Source organism: Dendropsophus ebraccatus, chromosome 11 (assembly GCF_027789765.1).
Source record: "Dendropsophus ebraccatus isolate aDenEbr1 chromosome 11, aDenEbr1.pat, whole genome shotgun sequence".
NCBI classification, from domain to species: Eukaryota; Metazoa; Chordata; class Amphibia; order Anura; family Hylidae; genus Dendropsophus; species Dendropsophus ebraccatus.
This window is the reverse complement of record NC_091464.1, coordinates 76,057,976-76,085,013: the sequence shown is the minus strand read 5'-3', so window position 1 is coordinate 76,085,013 and position 27,038 is coordinate 76,057,976.

Genomic DNA, 27,038 nt, shown 5'->3' with positions numbered 1-27,038 from the left:
AGACCTGTCCTGCCCCCCCCCCCCCCACACACACACACACACACACACATGGTTATAATATATAATAATCATGCAATTACAGTTTAAAATCTTCCTTTGCGGACCATCAAAGCTACAATCTGATTGGCTCTGCCTAGCCTGGGGTGCACAGTCGAATGGACTGACTAGATTTTACCTTCTAACCTCCATGAGGAGCTGTTGATTTCACTGCAGGTGAATTACCAAGTCCCAGTCCCAGGAATAGCTTTGGATTGGCAGTGATTTCAAAATATCAAAGATGATATATAAAGCAATATATGTCTGAGTAGTAGAGAAGTATCAGAGGTAGGTCAAAGAGTATAGGGGAGAATCCATAAAGGTTAATAGGTCAAAATCTAAGTATAGATCCACAGTACAAGAAGGACAAAGGACTCAAGAAGCAAGGTCAAAGCCAAGTCTGAATAAAAAAACAAGGATCAAACCTGAATATAAAGTAGCAGCAGAACTCAAAAAGGAATGATATGTCAATCAATTGGTGGTATCAAGTAAGCCATCTGGTCTGATGTCAACTCGAAGCTACCTGGCAACTGGGTGCCAAAAACGTTTAGACAGAGAAGAAAAGAAGAATCATGACTCAATAAAATCAATAAGTTCTGGAGAGGCAGAACAATCCAGAGCAACAGGATATAGTCAACAACCTCAATCACCGGCAAGGAATCTGTGCAGGTGTGAGGAGTGGTAATGCCTACATCCCTATGCAAGGTGAGGAATTGCAAAAGTGATGGCAGTCCAGTGGGTGAACCCATATTCATCCAGTAGATACATATACACTGCTTTCTGCTGCTTTTTACCAATGACTACTAATCAATGCAGACATAAAACTAAAGACAAATTACAGACCTGTACATGTACTGTATGTGAAAGGCGGCATCCTCATGTGGTCTTCTCATGTGGCTGAGAGGGCACTGAGCCCCCTCAGTAATCTGTCCGCCTACAATGGTTCTAGTCCCTGTCCATAGCCTTAGTATAACTATAGTTATTGCAGGCTTCCTTTTCTATTGTACATAGAAGGTAATGTTATAAAGGTTATTGAACAGAAAGTGATTCATCTGAGCAGATCTGCTATATGATAGAAGGAGAATACACAAAGCTATCATTGTTCTTTAATCCCCTGTAGATCATACAACTGAATTTACAAAGTCCTCTTATCCTATATTACCTATTAGTTGGTTAGAAAATATGTGTCAATCACATTCTGGTGCTAAAATACGTATAGTTACATGTCCACCTTAAGATTACTATATCACTTATCCTATATATATGGATTATTACCCATCATATAATCTTTCCATTAATCCCAAAAGGCTTAAAATCATTTTCTGTGCATTGTTAACAAGCAAGTCTTCCTATTATCAATAAAATGCACTGAATCACCTTACAGTAAAACAAGGAGAAGCAGTCATCTATTTGTCACATCAACCCTTCAGTGGCTACAAGTCAACAGGTCAGTTTAATAAGAAAACTATTCTTTTTTTGTTCCGGAACATAGTTTATTAAGTTGTTTGAGCAGAAACACAATAAGATGCATTGAACATTCACATAAAAAAAGAAACCTGTGCACCCAGTTAGAGTTTATCCTTGAGCCAGAACCAGGCGCCATCTTACTGTATATACAACCCCTGGTAAAAAGTATGGAATCACCAGTCTTGGATGAGCACTCATTCAGACATTTCATGCTGTAAAACAAACTCAGATCAAAAACATGATACAATATTAAGGTCATTCCAAAGTGCAACTTGTTGGCTTTCAGGAAATGAAGAGAAAACATTGTGGAAGTTAGTGAATTACACTTTTATTGACCAAGCACAGGGAAATAAATATGGAATCACTCAATTCTGAGGAAAAAAGTGTGGAATCATGAAGAAAAAAAAAAAAAAAAGACCATTCAAAATACATCACTAGTATTTAGTTGCACCACCTTTGGCTTTTATAACAGCTTTCAGTCTTTGAGGCATGGACTTGATGAGTGACAAACAGTATTCTGCATCAATTTGGTGCCAACTCTCTTTGATAGCAGTGGCCAGATCAGCTTTGCAGGTTGGAGCCTTCTTGTGGACCATTTTTTTCAATCTCCACCACAGGTTTTCAATTGGGTTGAGATCTGGACTATTTGCAGGCCATGATATCGACTGAATGTGTCTTTCTTCAAGGAATGCCTTCACTGTTTTTGCCCTATGGCACGATGCATTGTCATCATCTCCAAACATCTGTTCAATTGAAGGGATGAGAAAACTGTCCAAAATGTCAATGTAAACTTGTGCATTGATGGAAGAATTAACCACAGTCATCTCCCCAGTGCCTTTGCCTGACATGCAGCCCCATATCATCAAGGACTGTGGAAATTTGGTTGTTTTCTTCAGGCAGGCCTCTTCATAAATCTCACTGGAACGGCACCAAACAAAAGTTCCAGCATCATCACCTTGTCCAATGCAGATTCTTGACTCACCACTGAAGACAACTTTCATCCAGTCATCCACAGTCCATGACTGCCTCTCCTTAGCCCATTGGAGTCTTGTTTTTTTTATGTTTAGGTGTCAATGCTGGTTTTCGTTTAGCTTTCCTGTATAGAAATCCCATCTCCTTTAGGCGATTTCTTACGGTTCGGTCACATACATTGACTCCAGCTTCCTCCCATTTGTGCTCCATCTGTTTAGTTGTACTTTTTCGGTTTTCAAGACAAATGGCCTTAAGTTGTTTGTCTTGACGCTTTGATGTCTTTCTTGGTCTACCAGTACGCTTGGCTTTAACAACCATTCCATGCTGTTTGCATTTGGTCCATATCTTGGATACAGCTGACTGTGAACAGCCCACATCTTTAGCAACCATGCGTGAAGGGTTACCTTCTTCAAGAAGTTTTACAATCCTCTCTTTTGTTTCAAGGGACATTTCTTTTGTTGGAGCCATGGTTCTCGCCACTCCACTTCGTCCAGCAGCCCTTCAAGGTGTCATGACTGCAGGTGTTTTTAACTGCAGACTAACGGGCACATCTAATCTGGGGCAGGTGTCCATTTAGGGAAAGGAAATAGACTGGGTGTGTCCTTTTTTTTCTACCTACCTACTTCCTGAAAGCCAACAAGTTGCACTTTGGAATGACCTTAATATTGTATCATGTTTTTGATCTGAGTTTGTTTTACAGTATGAAATGTCTGAATGAGTGCTCATCCAAGACTGGTGATTCCATACTTTTTACCAGGGGTTGTAGACATGGTACTCAAATGATCTTCTTGATGTAAAGTTGCTTGTAGTGTATGAACATATATATAATACATTGAATACTATGGATTTTTTATCTGGTAATGTAACATGCATGAAGAAGACAGAGGTACAGAGTTCCCACTTAGTTTGTATTGTTTTGAGCCACTTTAATGTTTTTTTTTATGTGAGTGTGTATAGCATTTGAAATAATAACTTATGTCCAGTGACGCACTGTTGCCGTCTTTTCCATCCGGACCGAGCCACAACTCTCCTCTGTAGAAACTGCCAGAGTAACATTTACATTCCTTGTTACAGCACATGGAGTAAGTTGGTCCCCTCATGCCCTACACATAGTAAGTAGGTCCCCTCTGTGTCAATATATAATAAGTAAGTCCCCTCTGCACCCCCATATAGTAGTCAGGCCCTTATGTTCTCTCATATAGTAGTTAGGCTCCCTCTGTGCATCCATAAAGTATCAAGGTCACTGTACCCCTATATAGTAGTTAGGGCACCTTTGTGCTCCCACATAGTATTTGGCCCACTCTTTGCCCCCATATGGTAGTTATATCCCTTATGTTTTCCCACATGGTAGTTTGACCAACTTTGTGCTCCCATTTAGTATTTAGACTCCCCTCTGTGCATCCATATAGTAGCTAGGCTTTTATGACCACGGAGGCCCTCAGTAGATAATATCCCCTGTGTATCAACCATCCCCCTCCCTGTCCATGTGGTAGTTGGCACCCAAGTAAATGATATCTCCTCTCCAATGTAGATAGTCCCCCTTTAGATATCCTATATCCTTCCTGTAGGCAGTTCCCATGGTAGTCCTTCCCCCAATTAAACAATATCCCCAATGTAGGTAATACCCATGTAGGTAACCTCCCAATGCAATAATTCCCCTATAGGTAACCCATGAGTAGGCAGACCCCTCCATGTAGGCCTACCCCCCCCAGTAGCTAATCCCCAAGTAGGCAGACCCCTCCCTATGTAGTTAGAGTCCCCATAGATATATCCCCCAATTGTCCCTGCATAGGACACCATGAAAAGGGAGCATTGACTCTAGTAGTCCCTGCTTCACTTACAAAACAGAATCTTTCAAGCGTTTCTTCTAAACATAATGCCCATAGGTGTGCCCACCTTTATAACAAGCCATAAAAGTGTTACCCAGGAAAATCCTTTCAAAGTTTGCTTCCAACTCAGAAACCATATCTCTAGTCCCAGGAAAGTAATTCAGCTCACAGCCCTCATACACTTGAGCTGCACTCGGCTGGCGGCATACTAATCATAGTCTGAAAGCACATGTAAAACCTAAAATGCCAAATTCATTAACAGGAAAGAGAAGCAATCTCATATAATTACCCCAGACGTGTACAAATTATTGTCTCTCTATGCTTCATTTTAGTTCACTCTTCCGTGAACCAATTTTAATAAAACTTTGCATCCGGGGAGACACTTTAGATTCTGTGCTGTTGTTTGTGAATTTAAAGTTTTCAGAACTAACAATAAATCATCTGCTTTGGTAAAAACGATTCATCATGGTAGTCGGTGGCAGCTGAGCACAAAACAGCCACGTTCAGATCCGAATCACAAAAGTTATGCTTCCCTCCAATTACTATGATAGAGATGTCATAAATGTTCGGAAAATGAGCTTGTTAACGTGCCTGTAATATACATAGGGATTTATGTAAAATATATAGTATTTGCCGCCTTCCAGATGCCCTCTACTATTGTATATCTATCATAACGGAATGAATTACAGTAATTCTTTAGTCAGCTGTAGATTCACATAAGATTTAGTACAGCGATAAACTATGTGTGTAACCTGCATATTTAAAGGGAACCTGCATATATTTCCTTCTCTCTTCTGGTTCTGTAAATGTACATTATCCTGAGGGCAAGGGACTCTTCATGTTGTGATGTCAGAACTGTGTTTAAGTTGACACCCAGCTAAATTGGCAGATAAAATATTAACCGGCATATCTCTAAAATAGGAGAGAATATCAGGGTTTATATGTGCAGTGGGATCATTACAGATCTCTTGTCCAATCAGATCCCCCTAAAGAGCCATATATATATTGGGGTTGGGCAGGGGCGGTCTTGGCATTTCTGGGGCCCCAAGCGAAGTTATGTCTGGGGCCCCCCCCTCGACACGCGTTCCAAAACAATAGACCGCTGTGTGTTGCCCCCAGTAGTATATACCCCTTGTGCGCTACCACCAGTAATATATACTCCTTGTGTGCTGCCCCCAATAGTATATACCCCTTGTGTCCTGCCCCCAGTAGTATATACCCCTTGTTTTCTTCCCCCAGTAGTATATAGACCCCTGTGTGTTCCCCCAGTTATATATAGCCCCCCGTGTGCTCCCCCAGAAGTATATAGACCTCCTGTGTGCTCCCCCAGAAGTATATAGACCCCCTCTGTGCTGCCCCTGTTATATATACCCCCTGTGTGCTCCCCCACTAGTATATAGGCACCCTGTGTGCTCCCTCAGGGGTATTTGGCCCCCCTGTGTGCTCACCCACTTGGATATAGACCTCCTGTGTGCTCCCCCACTTGGATATAGACCCCTGTGTGCTCCTCCAGTAGTATATAAACCTCCGGTGTGGTTCCCCCAGTAGTATATAGACCCCCTGTTTGCCCCACCAGTATTATATAGACCCCTTGTGTGCTGCCCCAGTAGTATACAGACCCCTGTGTGCTCCCCCAGTTATAAATAGACCACCTGTGTGCCTCACAAGTAGAATATAGACCCCCTGTATGTTCCCCCAGTAGTATATAGACCCCCTGTGTGCCCCACCAGTAGTATATAGCCCCCCTGTTTGCTCCCCCACTTGGATATAGACCTCCTGTGTGCTCTCCAAGTTGTATATAGACTCCATTCTGCTGCCCCAAGTAGTATATAGACCCCCTGTGTGCTGCCCTCAGTAGTATATAGACCCCTCTGTGAAGCCCCAGTAGTCTATAGCCCCCCTGTGTGCTCCCCCTGTTATATAGCCCCCCTGTGTGCTCCCCCCATTTATATAGACCCCCGATGTGCGCTCCCCCAGTTAAACAGACCCCTGTGTGCTCCTCCTCCCATATAGTATATAACACAATAAAACAAACACTTATACTCACCTGGGTCCGGGCGTCTGCTCTTCTCTTCACTCTTGTGGCCGCAGGAAGGGTTTTCCCTGCGATCACAAGAGGCCGCACTCTGCCACTTGTGACCGCAGGGAAAACCCTTCCTGCGGCCACAAGAGTGACTGACAGGAAGGGAGCCAATGTCTCCCGCCCTGTCAGTGCTGCTGCATGTAACTATGAGCGCTCATTACGAGTGCTCATAGTTACAGTTCAGATGGCAGCAGCGAGCGGGGCAGCGGCCCTGTCCAGCGGTCTTGAGCACAAGAGCGGGGCGTGGGGGCCCCCCTGGATGTTGGGGGTCCCAAGCGATTGCTTGGGGTGCTTGGTGCCAAATACCGCCACTGGGGTTGGGACTAGTTGAAGCAGATTCTATTTACAATGTTACAGAGAGAAAGAGTATTCTACAGAGAACCTGCTGAAGAGATTCTTCTAGGCCCTGGCCTGAGGCCAGGACCCATTTGCGGGACTTTATGCTAAAGACTACTTCCTACAAGCTTTATCTGCCCAGCCATGTCTAACTAGTGCCTAAAGGTGGGGAGGCTGCAGTAAAGTGGATCAAGGGACAACCCTGTCTATGCTGGGCAGCTATTCTTCTCTCAAACTGAGTATCATTCCAGATCAGTAGTTAAGCTAAATGCAATAAGCCAAGTCTCTATTGCAAGTTGCTAGGGTTCCTAAGGTGTTACCCCGATCTCAAGCTTTACCCACAAGGTGTGACCCACATTACTGGATCTGTCACTTTATGCACATAGGTGGAAATTCAGACCTGTGGGTGTAGGTAAATTTTCTCAAAAGTCCCCAAAGCTGAGAATCCTAGGATCTAGACAGTGCCTCATTGCACTGTGCCAGCCGTAAGCCCACTACTGTCTCTACAGCAAGTCACTACAACCAAGGTTAGGTCTATTTCAAGTAACTATTGTATTCAGAGACTGTGTCAAGTGTTCATACTGCTCCTAGCGCCAAAGCTGAGTCTTAAAAGTATTCTCTATTATCTTTGAGACTGATAACCTGTATTGCACTTGATTCAGGGCTCATCAGCGGGCCACAGTTTGCACAATACTACCCCTAAGAAAACAAGAAGCCATGTGACAGCGTATCCGGGGGTGGGCAATTTACCATCCTTAGCCAACGTGGCAAGTGCCTTAATGGCACTACAACAGCCAGCCCAGCTCTATAGCACACCCCCCCCCCCCCAGGCCGCTGCATATGTACAGTACATTGCAGTACTGCAGTTAGTCTATAAAGCAAGCAAAGAGCCAAACTTATTACATAGACAATAAATACCAGCTCCTATCAGCAGTCTGTACTCACATTTAATGATCCACATCAGCATGATGATTCACTTTAAGGTCACTATTCTATATCAGCTATGTAAAAGGTTACTTTAATAACTGGCTAAAACATTCTTAACCAAGAACTTCCCGTTTTTATATTAGTCTTTTGAATTCTTATTGAATCAGAACTTCACAGTATAGTGATTTGTTCAGTGAAACACCATTTCTTTCAAAATACTTTGCCGTGTTCAAAAGAAACTCTAGGGAACAATAATAACAGCCATGAATGGGTTCCTAATAGTGATGAGCAAAATTGCTGAGCAATCGCATTCAGCAACGGTGGTCTGAACCTGAACACTCAGCATTTGACTTCTTGACTAGAGAAGTTGGATGCTGCACTAGAAAGTCCTGGAAAACATAGATATGGCTACAGGCCATGGGAGTCAAACAAATGACGAGCATTCGGGTTCATACAAACATTGGTGAACCCAAACTTTCAACAAGTTTGCGCATGATTAGTTACTAAGCAATGTCTAAGGATCATGGGCCCAAACCAATGAGAAAACCATTTCCAGATGGAGAAGACTTGGATGGCCGGCCAAGATGATAAAACAGAGAAAACATCAGAAGAAATGTTGACTTCTCAGGAACCTTTATATAATCTTTTAAAAGCAGTTATGACAAAGCGGAAACAACTCTTCCTAAGAGAACATCTAAAGAACTGCAGACTTCTAAGGAACCATTATATAGACTTCTCAGGAAAAGTTTAACAAATGTTTGAAACATCTTTAGCCAAGTACTTTGTATTCTAATATTGGTCTTTGTCAACATCAATTTATTATGACTTTTACTATAGTCAAGGTGCATAGGACCAAACCAAAGAGGTTCGCTAATCTCTAAAGGTTATCCAAAACTTCCATCATCCATATGAAAAACAAACTGCATGGCTAGGTACTGTTAACCATTATGGGCGGGTTCACACCACGGAATTCTCGCGGACAATGTCCGCGGAATTCCGTCAGCTGTCCGCCCGCACATCTGGGCGCCTTTCCGCCGGCCCCATAAACACCATTCTATGGGCCAGGGTATTCCGCTATACGCTGGAAGAAGTATCATGTCACTTCTTTCAGTGGATCGCGGAATACGCCGGCCCATAGAATGGTGTCTATGGGGCCGGTGGAAAAGCGAGTGCCCATGCGGGCGGACAGCTGACGGATTTCCGTGGACATTGTCCGCGAGAATTCCGTAGTGTGAACCCGCCCTTAGAAATGGTGTCCTGAGTTCAAGAGCAATAAAATTGGCGCCTCTCGGTAAGTTCTTTCTTTGATTTCCTTCTATATACTGAATATACAGATTTCCCTTTTGTTAGTTTCAGCAGGAAATCACCGTCCTAGACCACTTCTACGGGCCCCTGGAGGTGCTGTCGGTTTTACTAAGAGGCGTACACTTATCTACTGTATCAGTCTGACCACTGCTTTTAGAGTAAAGTTGTGGTCGATAACCTAGACAATGGGAGGGAAAAAAGCAGCATTTCAGGAGGAAACAAGTTTGTTAAATGAATGTATTTGCAAAAATATTTCACTTGAAAAGCCCTACAAGTCTAACTATATCGAGATGGAAATACCCCTTTATGAAGCTAAAATAAAAGATGACATGAAATGATCTTTTCTAATTATTAATACAGGTTTTATTTCCCTGTTTGTTATCAGGGACATCTTTGACAGACACAATGGTTTGTATTTTATAGTAAACAACATGTGCCGATTCTGCGATTATCTGTAGAAAAATCACTGACGGAACCAGCAGTGGCTGAGGAAAAGTAATGTCAATGTATTCATATGAATTCATGTGGAAGTGTACTTATGCTGATGCTGACTGATGTTTCCTAAGAGGCTGTAATCTCTATCTCTCATAATTATCTTCAAGAGATCATTCAACATAAGAGAACCATTGTCTACAAATGTCTTGTAAAGTACATGTATTACGAAGTTCCAGATCTCTGTCTGTCAAGCATTGCTGACCTTTAGGATGCATTATCTAGGCATATGTATCCATTCCAGCTATAGTTTATTCTTTAGCAGAACTATAAAAGGTATAAATTATAGAGCATCAAAAAGAGAAGAAAAAAAAAATCACAGAAATAACCCCAGCGCACTCATGAAGCGGCAGTCCATATTCAGTGCACTATGTCTTCTTCTCTTCAGCAGAGCAATACTTTACATTGTTTATAAAATTCAATAGTACAGTCAAATAACCTTCATACAGTGGTTTGCAAAAGTATTCATCCTTTTGGTGTTTATCCTGTTTTGTTGCATTAAAAGTTGGATTTAAAACAAATGTACCAGCAGTACATCACTTTAAGTTTTTCAAATGGACAGAGCGGCACAAGAGCAGGGAAGCCGGTTCCGTGGTCCTTTTTTATTTTAACCGCGGCCCGGTCCTGCTTATGTCGCCATTCTATTCCCGGGGCTGGAGCACTGGAGGTGGGCCGGCCTGCCCCCAGTGGGAGGAAACCCCCGCCCTCTGTGATGCGGCTCCATTGATTCTAATGGCAAAGGTTTCCACCCACTGGGGGCGGGCCAGCCCGCCTTCAGTGTTTCAGCCCTGGACGGTGCCCGAGAATAGAACAGCGGCATATGCAGGAAACGAGCCGCGGCTCATAGAAAGGACCGCGGCACCGGCTTCCCCACTCCGACGCCGTTCTATTCAGGAGAAAAAATGAAAGCGTATGTACTGATGATACATTCACTTTACGGGTGCCTTCACACATACCGGATCCACAGCGGATTTCACACTGCGAGTTTGCGGATCCTGGTAAAGTGAAGTTCTATGGGGTCACATACCCGCAGCGGAATTTTCACTCTGCTGCGGATATGCGACCCGGCCCCTTTAACCCTCGGCCGCCTTCAGCCCTGGCCCGGAGCATACAGTACCTGCTCAGTGCTGCAGCTGTGTGAAGCTCCTGGCTCCCCTCACTCCTCATCAGCCAGTCAGTGCACGGCAGATTGGCTGATGAGGAGTGAGGGAAGCTGGGAGCCTCACACAGCATGTGCCGAGCAGGTAATGTATGGTCCGGGGGCAGCCCTGGAGCATACTTCACCTGCTCCAGGCTCCTGCTGGTGATATATGCTCTGGGCCGGGGCTGCGGGCGGCAGGGGGGGTAAAGGGGCCCGGTTACATATCCGCAGCGGAATGAAAATCCGCGTGAAATCCTCTGCGGATCTGGTAGGTGTGAAGGCAAAAAAACAGTAGTGGAGATGGGACATTGCTGGGGCTAGCTGAATGGATCAAACCTTGTACCGACAAAGAGACAAGGAAATGCAGTATAGTAGGGGGAGTAGATAACAAAGGATTCATCATTAACCATAGGTGATAGGAACAGCTCCTCCACTTCTCTCCTGAGTTCATAAAGTATGCACATCAGATTCTCCAATAGAAAATCTTCTATGTATTACGTGTAGAACAAATAACGATTATCGATTATCTAGCACATCGGCACTCGTTTACATTTATTATCGGGCCCTCATCGGCCCATCTAATAGTACCCTTACAGTATAGCAGCCTATAAACAATGAGACATATGGCTGCTAACTACTGTATAGAGTGGCACTACAGAGTAGGGGCATACCGTGTTTCTCCCAATATAATACCAACCCTGAAAATAAGCTCTAGCCCTTTTTCACAATATAAAATAATATAGGTCCCTGTTATATTTTAAAAAAAAAAAACACAAAAAAACACGGCAACTATTTAACCATATAAGCAGTTTGTGATGTTTTTTTAAGCTGTCAGCTTCTCTTTAAGTGTCATTGCTGCATGTATCTCTGCATCGCTGGTAGACTTTATAAATGGACCAGTAGACTTCAGTGAGATTATTCAGTTTATTTTTTTAGTTGGCAAATACCAAATAGTTGCATAATAATTTTTTTTTAAATGTAATTACAGGAAAAAAAATAAGAAAGTCAACATAACATTAGGAAAATTAGATCTGATTATCATCCAAAATCTTAATCTGTAAATTGTATCCCTTTAGCTGTTCCAGTCCTTATTTACGTCTCCCAGTTCAGGATGACAAATAGTTTTGTTATGGCTATTTCTTCTGGTAGTTATAATGTGAACTTTATAGCACAGTCCTATTGCAGCATGAGATCATCCAGTGTACTATGTATTTTTCTACTGTCAGTTTATGAGTGCAGCGATGATAGATTTACTGAAAGACTTGGAAGGTGAACAGAATTCTTAATATTTTCATTCACTTCTGGGTAATGGGCTCTTTGCAACATACTCTTTTCTGTTCGAAGATAAAGATGGGAGGCAAAATGATGCTTTGCCTTCTTATGATACATGCAATATGACTGAAGTCATTTCAAAGAGGATTAGAGGATCCATTAATACCTTCTGGTACAATTACAGAACATGTCAACCATATAAATCCCTTATGCCAACAAGCAAACAATGAATACTTCAGTTTCAGATGCCACTGAAAGGTATTATTTTTGCTCAGTCTACGCCTCGTATCAATAGTTCATTTCACACTGAGTAATAATAACCATAGAATTTCCTTAAAGGGGTTTACAATGGTTTTATCAAGTGGAGGAGGATCAACATTTCAGAAAGCAGAACTAAAGAAAAGAAGAGGAGCGATGATCCAGATTGCATTCTAATTCACTGCTAATTGGATTATGTGTAATGCAAGAGACGGAATCCGCAGCAAGTTATCTGGGTAATTTCCGTAGTGTGCAAGGGCCTTATCTGTATCCTTAGTAGTATCCTATGGGTGCACAATACATTGGTATCTTACACCCTTAGGCTATGTTCACACTACATAAAACTACGGCCGTAGTTCTCGCCGCAAAACTACGGCCGTAGTATTGCGGTGTGTGACATAGCTTTATTTTTAATGGGATCCCGCCTGGAGTGTACACACATCGTATGCGCTCTGGCTGGGATCCCGTGCAGTGCCGGAAAAAACTGACATGTCAGTTTTCTGCGGCCGTAGTTCAGTGAATTCCGTTCGCAGAAAGACCTGTCCAGCCGCTCCAGCCGCTTGCTTCACTGTGGGCTATGGGAAGCTCTGATGCGGGCGCACGCTGATGCTCCCGCATCAGAGCTCTGCGGCCGGAAAGATCACTCGGCCGGTACTTAAGTAACGGCCACGATGATCCGGGCACAGATCGGCCGTTCCGTAAACCGGCCGTGGTCACGGAACGGCAGGTTGTTCACGTAGTGTGAACATAGCCTTAAAATAATGGATCTATGTCTTAAATCCCATGTGCTAGCTAACAGTATTCAATCTGTTTTCGAGTGTTATAGCAATAATGTATGTTAGGCAAAACACTTTTTTTTTTTTCTTATATAAATAGTTGAGAGAGAGAACATAGAAGCAACTAAAGGCCTAAAAAGGTTAAACACAGCCTGGAGTTATAACATTACTATGGTTAGTAGATGACTTGTATGGATCATTGACTTGGTGATTTATTTCAAAGTGAAGTAGGCAAGAAAGGTTTTTTTTTCCCTAAAATGAAGAAAATTGGATTCAGCCTCATGGCGACTTTTCCTCTGGATCGACATTGCAAGATAACTGGATGGATTTATGTTTTTTTAATCCTTTTTTTCTATTTTACTTTATGAGGCTCTCCTTAAGGAGAAACGTAAGTCATTTGGTCCCAAGATGATGGGACTCTCGCTAGCCAGCACCCTGCTCTGTACTGAAGACAACTGTCTGCATATGGGTAACATCTTCTCCTGGAGAGATCTCTGGTTTGGTATACACTTCCAGTCATGTTTTAAGACTTTTTGGTGGGGTGAGACACTGACTTTAAGGGTACAAACACACACACCGTATACGCAGCGTATTTACTGCTGCGATACGCAGCAGATACGCAGCAGATTAGATCCAAATAACTGAACACAGCATCAAATCTGAACTACCAAATCTGCTGCAGATCTGCTGCCTATCTGCTGCGTATACGGTGTATGTGTTTGTACCCTAAAGGAAAAGTCTGGCCTACAGGACGTCTTTTTTCAAAATGCAGGGGCAGTGGCAAAAATACCAAACCTCACAAACTCACCTCTCCATATGCCACTCCAGCAATGGATCAACGTTCCGGAACCCCCGCCAGGCTCCGGCAGATCCACCAGATCCGTCAACATGATCCTTGTTGATGGACAGCCTGCTCAGCCTATCAATTACTGGGGGCAGGACACCTCTCCAGTCACTGATGGCAGAAGACGCTGTCTATCAGCTGGAATGGGCATTTTCCCCCCGACTTGTGATGTCATCACAACTCGGGGGAAAAATGCCATCTAGCGAGGGTCCCGGAGCCGATCACGTGGCACGACACATGCACGGGGAGAGGTAAGCAATGCTTTATTGTTATTTTCTCCCCAGCCTCTGGCACCTGTGGGATCTTTAATACGGTCAGACTTTGCGTTTATGAGAAAAGTACTTTGTAAAGGTGATGTGAGAGCTGCTTTGCATATACTGTACTTTCTTTGCAGAAATTTCAGTGAAGCAAGAATAGATGCATCTTTATGATGTTCTCCTTAAAGGGATACTCCGGGCAAAACATATTTTTAAATATGTCATTATATAAGGAAAGTTATACAAATCTCTAATATACACTTGTTATGGGAAATGCAAATATAGTGCTATTTCCCTCAATATAGTAGATCAGGCAGGCTCACTTCCTCTGAAAAACCATGACGTCACGTCTCAAGCCGTATGTTCCGGCAGGGTCCAGCAGGGGGCGCGCTATATGTAGAAGAACAGAAGTCCAAAACTACTAGTGACCACAGTTATACAGGTTTGCAGCAGTGCTTTGTTCTAATGATGCTGTTACAGTAGCTGTATTAGGCTGTTCGTTTTGGTGCCGGGGTGCATACCTCTGCTCTGATGTTACCGCAGATCCGACGCGCATGGTGGATGAACTTGAGGCCCCGGTCTCAGAGAAGAATTAGGCAGCAGGTGGGATTGGCGGTCGGGACCACTGAATTTTATCTCCTGTGCAGGAGCGCTCACCCCTCTGCATCCCCGGTAACATCAAAGCAGAAGTACGCACCCCGACACCAGCCCTAAGGAGGAGAGAGTGAGAGAGGGGCCCGAAAGAACACCCAGCAGCAGCGTCCCTGCACGGAGATGTGCCACGGTGGTGAAGCAGCACAGGGGAAGCACTCTCTCTCACTCTCTCCTCCTTAGGGCTGGTGTCGGGGTGCGTACTTCTGCTTTGATGTTACCAGGGATGCAGAGGGGTGAGCGCTCCTGCACAGGAGATAAAATTCGGGGGTCCCGACCACCAAACCCGCCTGCGGCCTAATTCTTCTCTGAGACCGGGGCCTCAAGTACATCCACCAGGCGCGTTGGATCTGCGGTAACATCAAAGCAGAGGTATGCACCCCGGCACCAAAACGAACAGCCTAATACAGCTACTGTAACAGCATCATTAGAACAAAGCACTGCTGTAAAACTGTGGTCACTAGTAGTTTGGGACTTCTGTTCTTCTACATATAGCGCGCCCCCTGCTGGACCCTGCCGGAACATACGGCTTGAGACGTGACGTCATGATTTTTTAGAGGAAGTGAGCCTCCCTGATCTATTATATTGAGGGAAATAGCACAATATTTGCATTTCCCATAATAAGTCTATATTAGAGATTTGTATAACTTTCCTTATGTTATGACATAAAAATATGTTTTGCCCGGAGTACCCCTTTAAGAAACTTGAAGGGGTTGTCTGGAAGGCAAAAGATGGCTAAAGCCTTCTGTTTCCTGGCACTGACACCTTTTCAGCACTTCTCCCTTCTCCTGAGATTGGTTCAAGGGAAACTAGTCCAGAAAAGGAAGACCCCTATTGTTTTTTCTGGTAAATTAAGTGATATACAATAAATATTAAGAATTACATAGGCTACCAAATCATTTCAAATAAAGGGAAGTTGCTTGAAAAGACAGTAACTATTTAGCCCCCAATGGGTGGTACATATAATAGACATCAGTGGATTACATTGAACAGATAACAAAGTGTAGGACATTCAGATTTCAGACTAAAGGCCTCCATACATTCTTATAACTGACGGCCATTAATTATCTCTCGGAATGTTCGGCACAGCCAAGTGTTCCTGAATTGTCTATGAGGAAGGGTAATCCACAGCTAGAGCACTCTCACTGCGGCTCATCTCTTTCTGAATAAAAGGGTCTCTCATGATTTTTCATCACGGTCAAACCCTATCATCACCAGCATCATCTCTGCTAGACTAATGAACGAATCCACCGTAAGTAGCGGGTTCGGCTGATCAAAGTCTAAGGTGTATGGGGACCTTAAGAGAAGCCATACGGTTTTAACAGAATTTGTCTGAACAGCTATCTATCCTGATTTTCCCATACACAGAAATGTTTGGCTCAGCGATATATTCATGGGTTTTTTATGGAGAGAGAATGAGTAAGCTAATGCCACACAGCGTTGATGGTAGCTTATCTTTCTGAGAACAAAAGAGTAAAAAAATCCAACATTCCTGACCCTTGTCTCCCCCAGCACCATCAGTCAGACGAGGCTCCCATACATTTTAGACAATAGACCAGTTCCACTAAAGTTGATGGGTTCTTCCAACTTTCAACTAAAGTGTATGAGATCTTTATTGTTACCCCTTCCAGGTTGCGGACCAACTGAAAACATCGAAGTAATCCACATGTAATTGGAAAAAAAAAGAAAAAAAAACACAAAAAATGTGTCTGCTTACAACCGAAGAATAACAGCCCATCTTGAATTGGTTAAGAAAAATTCTAATATGAAATATGGAAAGTATTATTTCTATAGGAATTGTATATTCTGCTCTCTGACAATGAAACATTTTCTTTATACTAATTTCTTTCCTTTTCCATTAATCATTTCCATTCAGATGATTATACTTGGAGGATGAAGCCATTGAAAAAAGAAAGAAGAAAAAAACATCCATCGTTATAATTTATGTAAATTAATTTAATTTCATGTCTTGTTAAGTAGAAAAATAATAAGTGTTTCATTTTAATTAGAGAAATAGATTTTTTTTTATAAACAACATTAAATTTATAGTACGTTGATCCTAATGTCATAAAACGTAATGGGTAAAGCCTCATTAATTACATTTTTATTTTTTTTTTGTTGCTTTTTTTTAACTGTGTTAAATCCTGATCATTGTGGTACTGAGAAATATCTCTTTATTTGGAGTAGTTGCAGAAAGCTAGAGACAAAATGAAGTGAACTGATTGGGAATTTGCGATGGCCCTTGTAATTAATGGGGGCAGCGAATAATAAATGAACGCTAGGCTCGGATAGAAGACGAACACATTCAGTTAGCGGTGGAAAGTCGGAATTCATTACCTAACAAAAGAGTGATTAATGAACAATAGAAACAAAGTGATATGAATTAAGGAGTAAATTAGTCTTCCAATGACTAAATAAATAGAGGAGCATTCGAGAGCCATGTCTGTTTCACTGCAGATACACAAGTCACTGTCGCGAACCAAAATGAAAAATTTTTTTTTTCCTTTATTAAATTATTTTCTGACAATTTTTAATTTATAGACTGATGGGAGAACAGAACTCAAGTCTTTTCATGTAAATGAAAGGCAGTCTGTCAGCAGTTCTGACCCTTCAAAACTGCTGACAGCACCAGATAGGTGAGGTGTAAACTAGTTTAAAAATATCTCCATCTCCTGGATAGCCGTCAATCAAATGCCGAGGGAAGGGGGTGGGGAGGATTCAGAGCATGTAGTGAGCCAAGAACATTTCACATTTACATATTATGTTTCCTCTGGCCAGGCAACAATGTGCATATAGTGCAAGTCAAGTAAAAATAGAACGGGACAGATACAACCGATACGTGGAAATTGGTGATTTCTAATATTTGTGAGTTAGGCTGGGATTACACCCGGTATTGTGGTATGGACATTTAGCCAATTCCAGGAGTCGGTCAAAATACAGAAAAAGCTGTACAATGCTGTATCACCTTTTCAAGATGGCCTCAATTTCCTGCTCTTAGTAACATTGAAAAATGGGAGAAAGACAGGGGGTGCGGGGAAATAATAAAGTATACTTACCCATTCCAATGCCCCGTATCGCTGCCCGATTTCATTTTCAGCAGGAATTTGGGTACTTCCGGCACCCCGGCTCTTCCAGCTGCAACATCATAGCCCGGCTGAGCAATATCCCGCTCAGCCAGTCCGTGACTGGGGTAGTCACCCGCCCCAACCACTGATCGGCTGAGCAGGCAATCACCTGGGTACGTGACAATGGAGCTGAAAAAACTGTACGTGAACGACGGCTGTCAATTGGTCCAGGGAGCATCATTATGGGGCACACAGATGGGTAATATACTTTATTTATTATTTTTCTGCACCCTTTAAATCATTAAAATGATCACTGTTGTTTAAGCAGCAATTCACTGTTGACTTTTTTCTGTATAGTAACCTTTTCCTTAGTAACCTTTTCCTTATTATCACCAGCAGCAGTTTACTGTTTAGGCCAGTGCTGCCTTAGTGATATAATCTTTTTTACACAGCACCTTGCAAAGCCAGTGCATCAGTAACCTTCTCTCCCTCCACATACCATTTATAGTAGCATACGGTAACCCTGCAGCACAGTGCCAGCCTGTTCTACAGGGGTTATTCTAACAAAACTAGGCCGTACTTTTTTCCCACAGTATCAAGACAGCTACACTAAGAAGTTATCAGTCAGCTCTTTTGGGGCCTTACCAAATTCTTGGGATAGGAACGCTTGCATGGGTAGAGTTCCTGATTCTACTACTTAAGGCTAGGTTCACTATGTATCTGTGCGGCTGTATTGCGGGGCGGTAATTCATCGGCCGGATTTTTCCGGTTCATGCATACACTGGAAAGTATACGAAATACGGCTGCACAGTGCACACTATGTATGAGTCTACGGCCCGATCGTAAACGGACCCGTAAAAAATGAACAAGACCATTGTTTGCAGCTGGAACTGTGCAAATTCACGGCCGTGGATTGACAGGCGGTCCGTATGGAGTACTTCAAAAATAGCCGGCAATATTGCCGAATGCTGATGCCTCTAATAGTTAATATATTACATTACTAAAACACATTTTCTTTGTAATAAAGTCCCTTTTGTTGTTCAATAATTTAATTCTAACGAATCAGTCATTGTGCAATTAAATATACTGTTAAAATAAATATATATATAAATAAATGTATATTTATATATACATTTATTTTTTGACAGTATATTTAATTGCACAATGATGGATTCGTTAGAAATAAATTATTGAACAACAAAACTGATTTTATTACAACGAAAATGTGTTTTATTAATTAAATATTAATTAGTACAGGAAGCTCCATTAAGCCGTTAATTCATATTGCCGGCAATAGAGCATTCTGTACTAATCATCACTTTACTTTAATGAAAACATCAAATGTTTCTTCTAATTATGTTATCACAATAGCATTATTAGAAGAAACATTTAGAATTATATGTGCGCTCAGCTGATTGGCTGATCGGCTGAGCGCACGTATAATTAGCGGGTCCGCAGCACAGTGACTTCATTGTGCTGCGGACCAGCGAAGAGGACACATCGGGGTAAGTATAGAGCTCTCCCCACCCCCTCCCCAGCACTGCACCCCTCCCAGCAAGGAAGGGGGGTTACTTAACCCCTTCCTTGCTGGGATGGGTGCAGTCTCACATCAGTCTGGCCCCCAAGGGGTTAAGGGGGATGCAATACATCCTCCCTTAACCCCTTGGGGGCCAGACTGTAAGCAGCGATTTGTAAAGATGCTGCATACTGTAAGGTGCACAACACCGCTCACAATGATGGGTGTTGTGCTCCTGTTTGTGTGTTTTTTGTGTGTTTCTCCCTTTTTGTTTTTCAGATATCGGTATCCTGTGGATTACGTCGGATTCGGTGGACTACGTCGATGACCGGCAGTTGTTCGCTGTTTTTTTTTATAAAATGGTCAATGAGGGGTGTGGGGGTGTTTTTATTTGAATAAAAAAAATTTCACTTGTGTCTTGTCTTTATTTCTTTACTTTATAGACTTAGTAGTGGAAGCCGTCTAATAGACGGAATCCATTACTAAGTCGGTGCCTAGTGTTAGCCGGTATAAAATGGCTAACACTAACCCCCTATTATTACCCCAGTACCCAATGCCACCAGGGGTACTGGGAAGAGCCGGATGCCAGTCGTCCCGGAGCGTCAAAATTGGCGCTCCTGGACTGGGGCGGCAGCAGGCTGGTAAGATTTAGGCTGGGGAGGGCTGGGGAGGTTTTTTTTTTAATTTATTTAATTTAAAAAAAAAAAACGCATAGGGTCCGCCCTATTTTTATAACCAGCCGGGTTAAAAACCAAGCGGCAGCAGCCTGGTAACACCAGGGTGGGAAGAGCCATTGGTTTAGGCCCTCCCCAGCCTAAATCTTACCAGCCTGCTGCCGCCCCAGTCCAGGAGCGCCAATTTTGACGCTCCGGGACCAGTGGCACCCGGCTCTTCCCAGTACCCCTGGTGGCTTTGGGTACTGGGGTAATAATGGGGGGTTAGTGTTAGCCATTTTATACCGGCTAACACTAGGCCCCCACTTAGTAATGGATTCCGTCTATTAGTAAAGAAATAAAGACAACACACAAGTGAAAAAAATGTTTTATTCAAATAAAAACACCCCCACACCCCTCATTGACCATTTTATTAAAAAAAACACCAAACAACCGCTGGTCATCGACGTAGTCCACCGAATCCGACGTAATCCACAGGATACCGATATCTGAAAAACAAAAAGGGAGAAACACACAAAAAACACACAAACAGGAGCACAACACCCATGCATTGTGAGCGGTGTTGTGCTCCTTACAGTATGCAGCATCTTTACAGATCGCTGCTTACAGTCTGGCCCCCAAGGGGTTAAGGGAGGATGTATTGCTTCCCCCTTAACCCCTTGGGGGCCAGACTGATGTCAGACTGCATTCATCCCAGCAAGGAAGGGGTTAAGTGACCCCCCTTCCTTACTGGGATGGGTGTAGTGCTGGGAAGGGGGTGGGGAGAGCTGTATACTCACCCGGATGTCGCCTGTGCTGCGGACCCGCTTAATATATGTGCGCTCAGCCGATCAGCCAATCAGCTGAGCGCACATATAATTCTAAATGTTTCTTCTAATAATGCTATTGTGATAACATAATTAGAAGAAACATTTGATGTTTTCATTAAAGTAAAGTGATGATTAGTACAGAATGCTCTATTACCGGGAATATGAATTAATGGCTTAACCCCTTAACAAAAAAGGGCGTATAGGTACGCCCTATTGCCGGTAAGGGCGTTCAGAGCGGGGCCGCGCGGCGACCCCGCTCTGAACCGCGGCGGTCCCGGGTGCCGCGTGTAGCCCGGGACCGTAGGTATTAGCGGTCCGATCGCCGTGCCCGCTAATACAGTAATCAGATGCAGCTGTCAAACATGACAGCTGCATCCGATTACCGGATCCAGCATCTCCCTGGTGTCTAGTGGCGGAGATTGCTCCTCCGGGATGTTATCCCGGAGAAGCGATCTCCTTTTCTGAAGCCTACCGGGGACCGCTCCAAGATGGCGCCGTCCCCGGCTCGGCACTCGTTTGCTTCCGGCTGCAGCAGCCGAAAGCAAACGAGTGCCGATCTCATGGATCTCTGCAGCATATCTATGCTGCAGAGATCTCAATGAGAGATCAAAGTGTATATACTAGAAGTCCCCTAGGGGGGCTTCTAGTATATGTGTAAAAAAAATAAGAAAAGTGTTGTTGTGAATAAAAAGCCCCCTCCCCTAATAAAAGTCTGAATCACCCCCCTTTTCCCAGGTTATAAATAAAAGTAAATAAATAAACAAACATGTTTGCTATCGCCACGTGCGTAATCGCCCGAACTATTAATTAATCACATTCCTGATCTCGTACGGTAAACGGCGTAAGCGCAAAAAAATCCCAAAGTGCAAAATTGCGCATTTTTGGTCGCATCAAATCCAGAAAATTATAATAAAAAGCGATCAAAAAGTCATATATGCGCAATCAAGGTACCGATAGAAAGAACACATCATGGCGCAAAGAATGATACCTGACACAGCCCCATAGACCAAAGGATAAAAGCGCTATAAGCCTGGGAATGGAGCGGTTTTAAGTGACGTATATTTGTTGACAATGGTTTGAATTTTTTACAGGCCATCCGATACAATATAAGTTATACATGTTACATATCGTTTTAATCGTAACGACTTGAGGAATGTGCATAACAAGTCAATTTTACCCCCGGGTGAATGGCGTAAAAACACATTTCCCCCAAATAAACAAAATGCGTTTTTTTTTTTTCAATTTCACCACACTTTGAATTTTTTTCTGGTTTCGCAGTGTACTTTATGCAAAAATTCAGCCTGTCATTGCAAAGTACAATTAGTGACGCAAAAAATAAGGGCTCATGTGGGTTTCTAGGTGGAAAAATGCAAGTGCTATGACCTTTTATGCACAAGGAGGAAAAAACGAAAACGCAAAAATCGAAATTGGCTCTGTCCTTAAAGGGTTAATGGAGCTTCCTGTACTAATTAATATTTAATTAATAAAACACATTTTCGTTGTAATAAAATCATTTTTGTTGTTCAATAATTTAATTTAAACGAATCCATTATTGTGCAATTAAATATACTGTCAAAAAATAAATATATATATAAATATACATTTATTTATATATCTATTTATTTTAACAGTATATTTAATTGCAAAATGATGGATTCGTTTAAATTTAATTATTGAACAACGAAAGGGACTTTATTACAACGAAAATGTGTTTTATTAATTAAATATATTAACCATGAGAGACATCGGCATTACTGCAGAGGATCGCAAACCCCGGTAATAGCGATTCATGTAAACTGTTTTCCCTGCTTTCCCAGATGCATCCAGAGGTGTTTGCATCACTTTCTAAAGATTTTATTTGTTATTTTTAGTTGAACCAGATTTCCAAGTAAATGACCGTATGTTTTCAGCCGCATGTCTATTTTTTCCCACGGCCGTAGTTTCAGCCGCACATTTCCAGCCGCATAAAAAATACAGCCGCACACATACATAGTGTGAACATAGCCTAAAGCTGTAAGCACCCTGTATAACCTTTGACCTTCCCACCTAACTGTAACAGCTGAAATCAGCTCTATGGAGGAGGAATGAGTACAAGTATAGTCACCAAGTATAGTGCTATCTTGCTACCTCCACATGTAACATAACATTAGGAACTTTAGGTATAAGAATACAGCCATAGTACTCCCATGTGAGCCATTCCAAATTTTGAGACTGGGCCTCTATCAAGTCAGCAGTTTTTTTTTTTTTTACTAAATATAAATTAATGGGTTTTATTGACATTGGCAGAAGATATTTGCATTTTTTTCTAATGTATATTGAATTGTCTTTCTGGTACGTATAAGGATTTCTAAATGGAGTGCAGTATATAAGGAAGAACTATCATTTACGAAGAAGAGCCTTTTCGAAAGACATCTTAAGTGAGGTGCGTATCTTATCCTGGCTCAATATATTTTCTGCAAATGTATTCCATTCAATATCTGAAGGGCAAGCAACAATTAGTAAAAGGTCTCGACATACACATAGCCACAATAACGTAGAATGCATACAAGGATGTCGGAATCAATGGCTGTGATCTGAAAGCAGACATAGTCATACGGTATTCAGAGCACAGCTCAGAGAGCACTGGAAGAAAGTGGACAATGTTGGAATTGTGGGTTTTGTTAATGCACAATTTGTCTGTGTTCTTTTCTCCATATTGGCATTTGTATTTTTCATGTCCAAATATTAATTTATTTTATAGAATGTAATGGAAAAAAATGCATTATTCCCTAGATGTAGCCAGTATCAGGCAACTGGCTGGAAATCCTTAAAGGCTATAGGCACTTTTAAAAAGCATTCTTCTTGTTTTTTCTTTGTACCTGGTGGAAATAATAAAGTTGTCCTTCTTTAACTCTTTCCCAACCTGTGCTGGGTGGGGGTGTAAAGGCTCAAGAGTGCAGCCCAGCTAATGCCAGTTGCTATCTGCAGAAGGCACCTTGTAGTAATGACTGACATCAGGGATCATTCTGATGCCAGTCATTCAACTATTTAGATGCCACAATGCAATCAATTGTGATTCCCACATCTAAATAGTTTTTACCCCCATCATTGGTGGTCCAGTGGGCTGATCAGGACTCCTGAAATGTAATTGTATTGTGCAGAACACTTGTTATATCACTCTAAAGCTTCTGATAGGCTCTTGGACCTCTGCTCCTTTTTCTCCACTGATTGATTTATCTGCCACACCAATCTCTTCCCTGCTGAGTTCCCCCTGGTCATTTAACAGTTAACCTCTGTTTTGCTTAGGTGATTGACATTTAGTTCTTCCACTCACCCTTGTTGTGTCTGTTTCTGTGTCTGGTTCAGTCCCGTCCTGGACCGCATCCCTGATCTCCTATAAAGTGTATGAGTGCCTTGATATCCACGCCGCTGGCTATTAGACTAGTTTTCTAGTGTCCAGATCTTTTTCTGTATTGTTACTAGGCCTCTCCTGACTTTGTCTCTGTTACTTGACTATTCTCTTTGATATTGTTTTTGTACCTTGCTGCCCATTTGGTTTGACTCCGGCCTGTTGACCTTATTTTGTATGTAAGTTTGTCTTGTCCTTGTTTCGTGTAATCACTTCCATGCAAGAAGGGACCATGTCCATGGTTGTCAACTGGTTTCAGAAAATTATAGAGATTTGTATTTTACTTCTATTTAAAAATCTTCCCATACTTATCATCTGCTGTATGTACAGCAGGAAGTAGTGTATTCTTCCCAGCCTGACACGGTGCTCTCTGCCACCTCTGTCCAAGACAGAAACTGTCCAGAGAAGGAAAGATTTTCGTTGAGGATATGATACTGCTCTGGAAAGTTCCTGTCTCGAACAGAAGTGGCAGCAGAGAGCACTGTGTCAGACTGGGAAAAATACACCACTTTCTGCAAGACATACAGCAGCTGATAAGTATTGGAAGAATGGAGATCTTTAAATAAAAGTAATTTACAAATCTATATACCAGTTGATTTAAAAGATTTTATTATTTATTTATTTTTGCTGGAGTACCCCTTTAAAATACATCCAGCTTGCAACAAGAGGTTTCCAGCCTGCATTGTGTGAACGTATTTACCAAATCAGACATACAGGGAGAGCTACCAGGTCCTATATGAGGATCATCATTTGCTTCAGCCAAACACCATGTAGGTCTGTAGCTCTAGCCAGCAGCTATCGTTTTTAAAGTATAATTTTTGCACTCACTAGATTTTTTTAAGTAATTATATCTTCTAGCTCAAACATAAATCATTTATTGAGCTGTTTCAGCATATGGAGTGTCTCTTTCTTCATTGTTCTGGAATTTTGTCTGATCTTGCACATTTGGACACACCTCGGTTGCATTCATTTAAATATGAATTCATTTAAATAAATTAGAGGTTTGCGTAACCAAAGCAAGATTCAATAAATGTAAACACCTGCTCCCATTTACAGTGTCTTAATTATGAATGGAGAAAGCTGCCGTGTTACATAATGAGGAAATTGAAATTTCATGAGGATCCATTTGAAAAAAACATATATGTACCTGGTAAGTAGACTACACTACATTTTCATCAGTATAATCCCTAAGGCTATATTTACACAATGTAGGTTTTGAATTAATCACGGCCGTTGTTGCCGATTCGCAACAACGGCAGTGATTAATTCAAAACTTACGTTCACTGCAGGCTGAGGGAATCCTGGCCGGAGTGTATGCACATAGGGGGACATTTATTAAGTCCAACGTTTTTTGCGCCGGACTTAAAAATGTCCCCGCAGCTCCGGCACTACGGAGATTTATGTAGAGGCGGACTGCCTCTGCATAAATCCCGTGCGCGCCGCTGCGCACGGCAGGAGACCTACGCCAGCTGAGAGCTGGAGTAGGTTTCTTGCATATTTTTTGGCGAAACTAAAGATGAATTACGCGGACTCTGAGTCTGCACCCCCCCCCCCCCCCCCCCCGTTCCGGCTTTAAAATGTTATGATAATACCCGTCCTCTGACCACCCATGACAAATTATTCCAATTTCCCTCTACATGTTGATAGAGCAGGTTGTGTCAATGTGCTAAGTTTTATCTTTTGCATGCAGACAAAGCCATACCCACATATAGCTACAAAAGCTGATGCCCAAATTACAGTCATCATTTAAAACCAATGGCCATTATTGGTGGAATAAAGTCTGTTATTTAGGTGGGAAATTATGTCCTTCCAAAAAAACGGCCATCAAACTTCCAAAAAAAAAAAGATGTTGTGCTGTTGTAGCAAATGTTCCGATTGCAGGGCAAAGTCTGGTACACTATCCTAGGAAATAGAGATGAGCGAACCTGGAGCATGCTCGAATCCATCCGAACCCGAACTTTCGGCATTTAATTAGCGGTGGCTGCTGAAGTTGGATAAAGCCCTAAGGCTATGTGGAAATCATGGATATAGTCATTGGCTGTATCCATGTTTTCCAGACAACCTTAGAGCTTTATCCAAGTTCAGCAGCCATCACTAATCAAATGCCGAACGTTCGGGTTTGGATGGACATGAACCCGAACCCGGTTCGCTCATCTCTACTAGGAATGTATCCAATGGACTGTATAATTTGTATCCTCTGTCTATATAGGGGGGAGGGGGGGAGGGGAACAAAATTTCATGTGAAGCACTTTAAAGGGTTGTCTGTCTCACAACGACAACCACTGTCTATATGGCCCATGTCTAATCCCATATAGACATCATAGGGGACATTCTAGACTGTAAGAGTAGCTGTTTATCTGATGGATGTTATAGGTCTATGCACCACATGGATGACTATTTATTTGAAACACCATATAATGCTACATTTATAGCCAGATGTAACCTCCCCTGGTGATGACAGCTGGGTGCCCATGTAATAGTGCTTATATAGTAATGACAATGTATTTCAATGTCTGAGTTTAATGTTATGTTCACAGTATATAAAATATCAAAACCCGTTTCCCGCAGAGTACCTTTATTGATGTTGTTAATAAACATGGTAATAATTCTAATTAAGTGCGTGCCGTGTGCCAGAATAATAGTAAAGTTTGTCGAGGTAATTACTTCAGATGTACTCCTACAGCTAAAGGTCCCCTTTAAGACATGAATGCAATTAATCTAAGCTTTTCTGCAGCAGTTCCTTATGCCTCCCCGACGGGGTCACAACATAATGTAACCTGTGAGCACACAAAGGTGTCGATGACATCAGAGGCATCTAGAAAAGCAATTACAATTTTTCTTTAATGAATACAATTTGCTTTATTTTACTTACATTTACCACTGGGATATGCATAGAAAACTACAACAAAATGAGACTCTCTCCCTTCTGCCCAAAGTCAA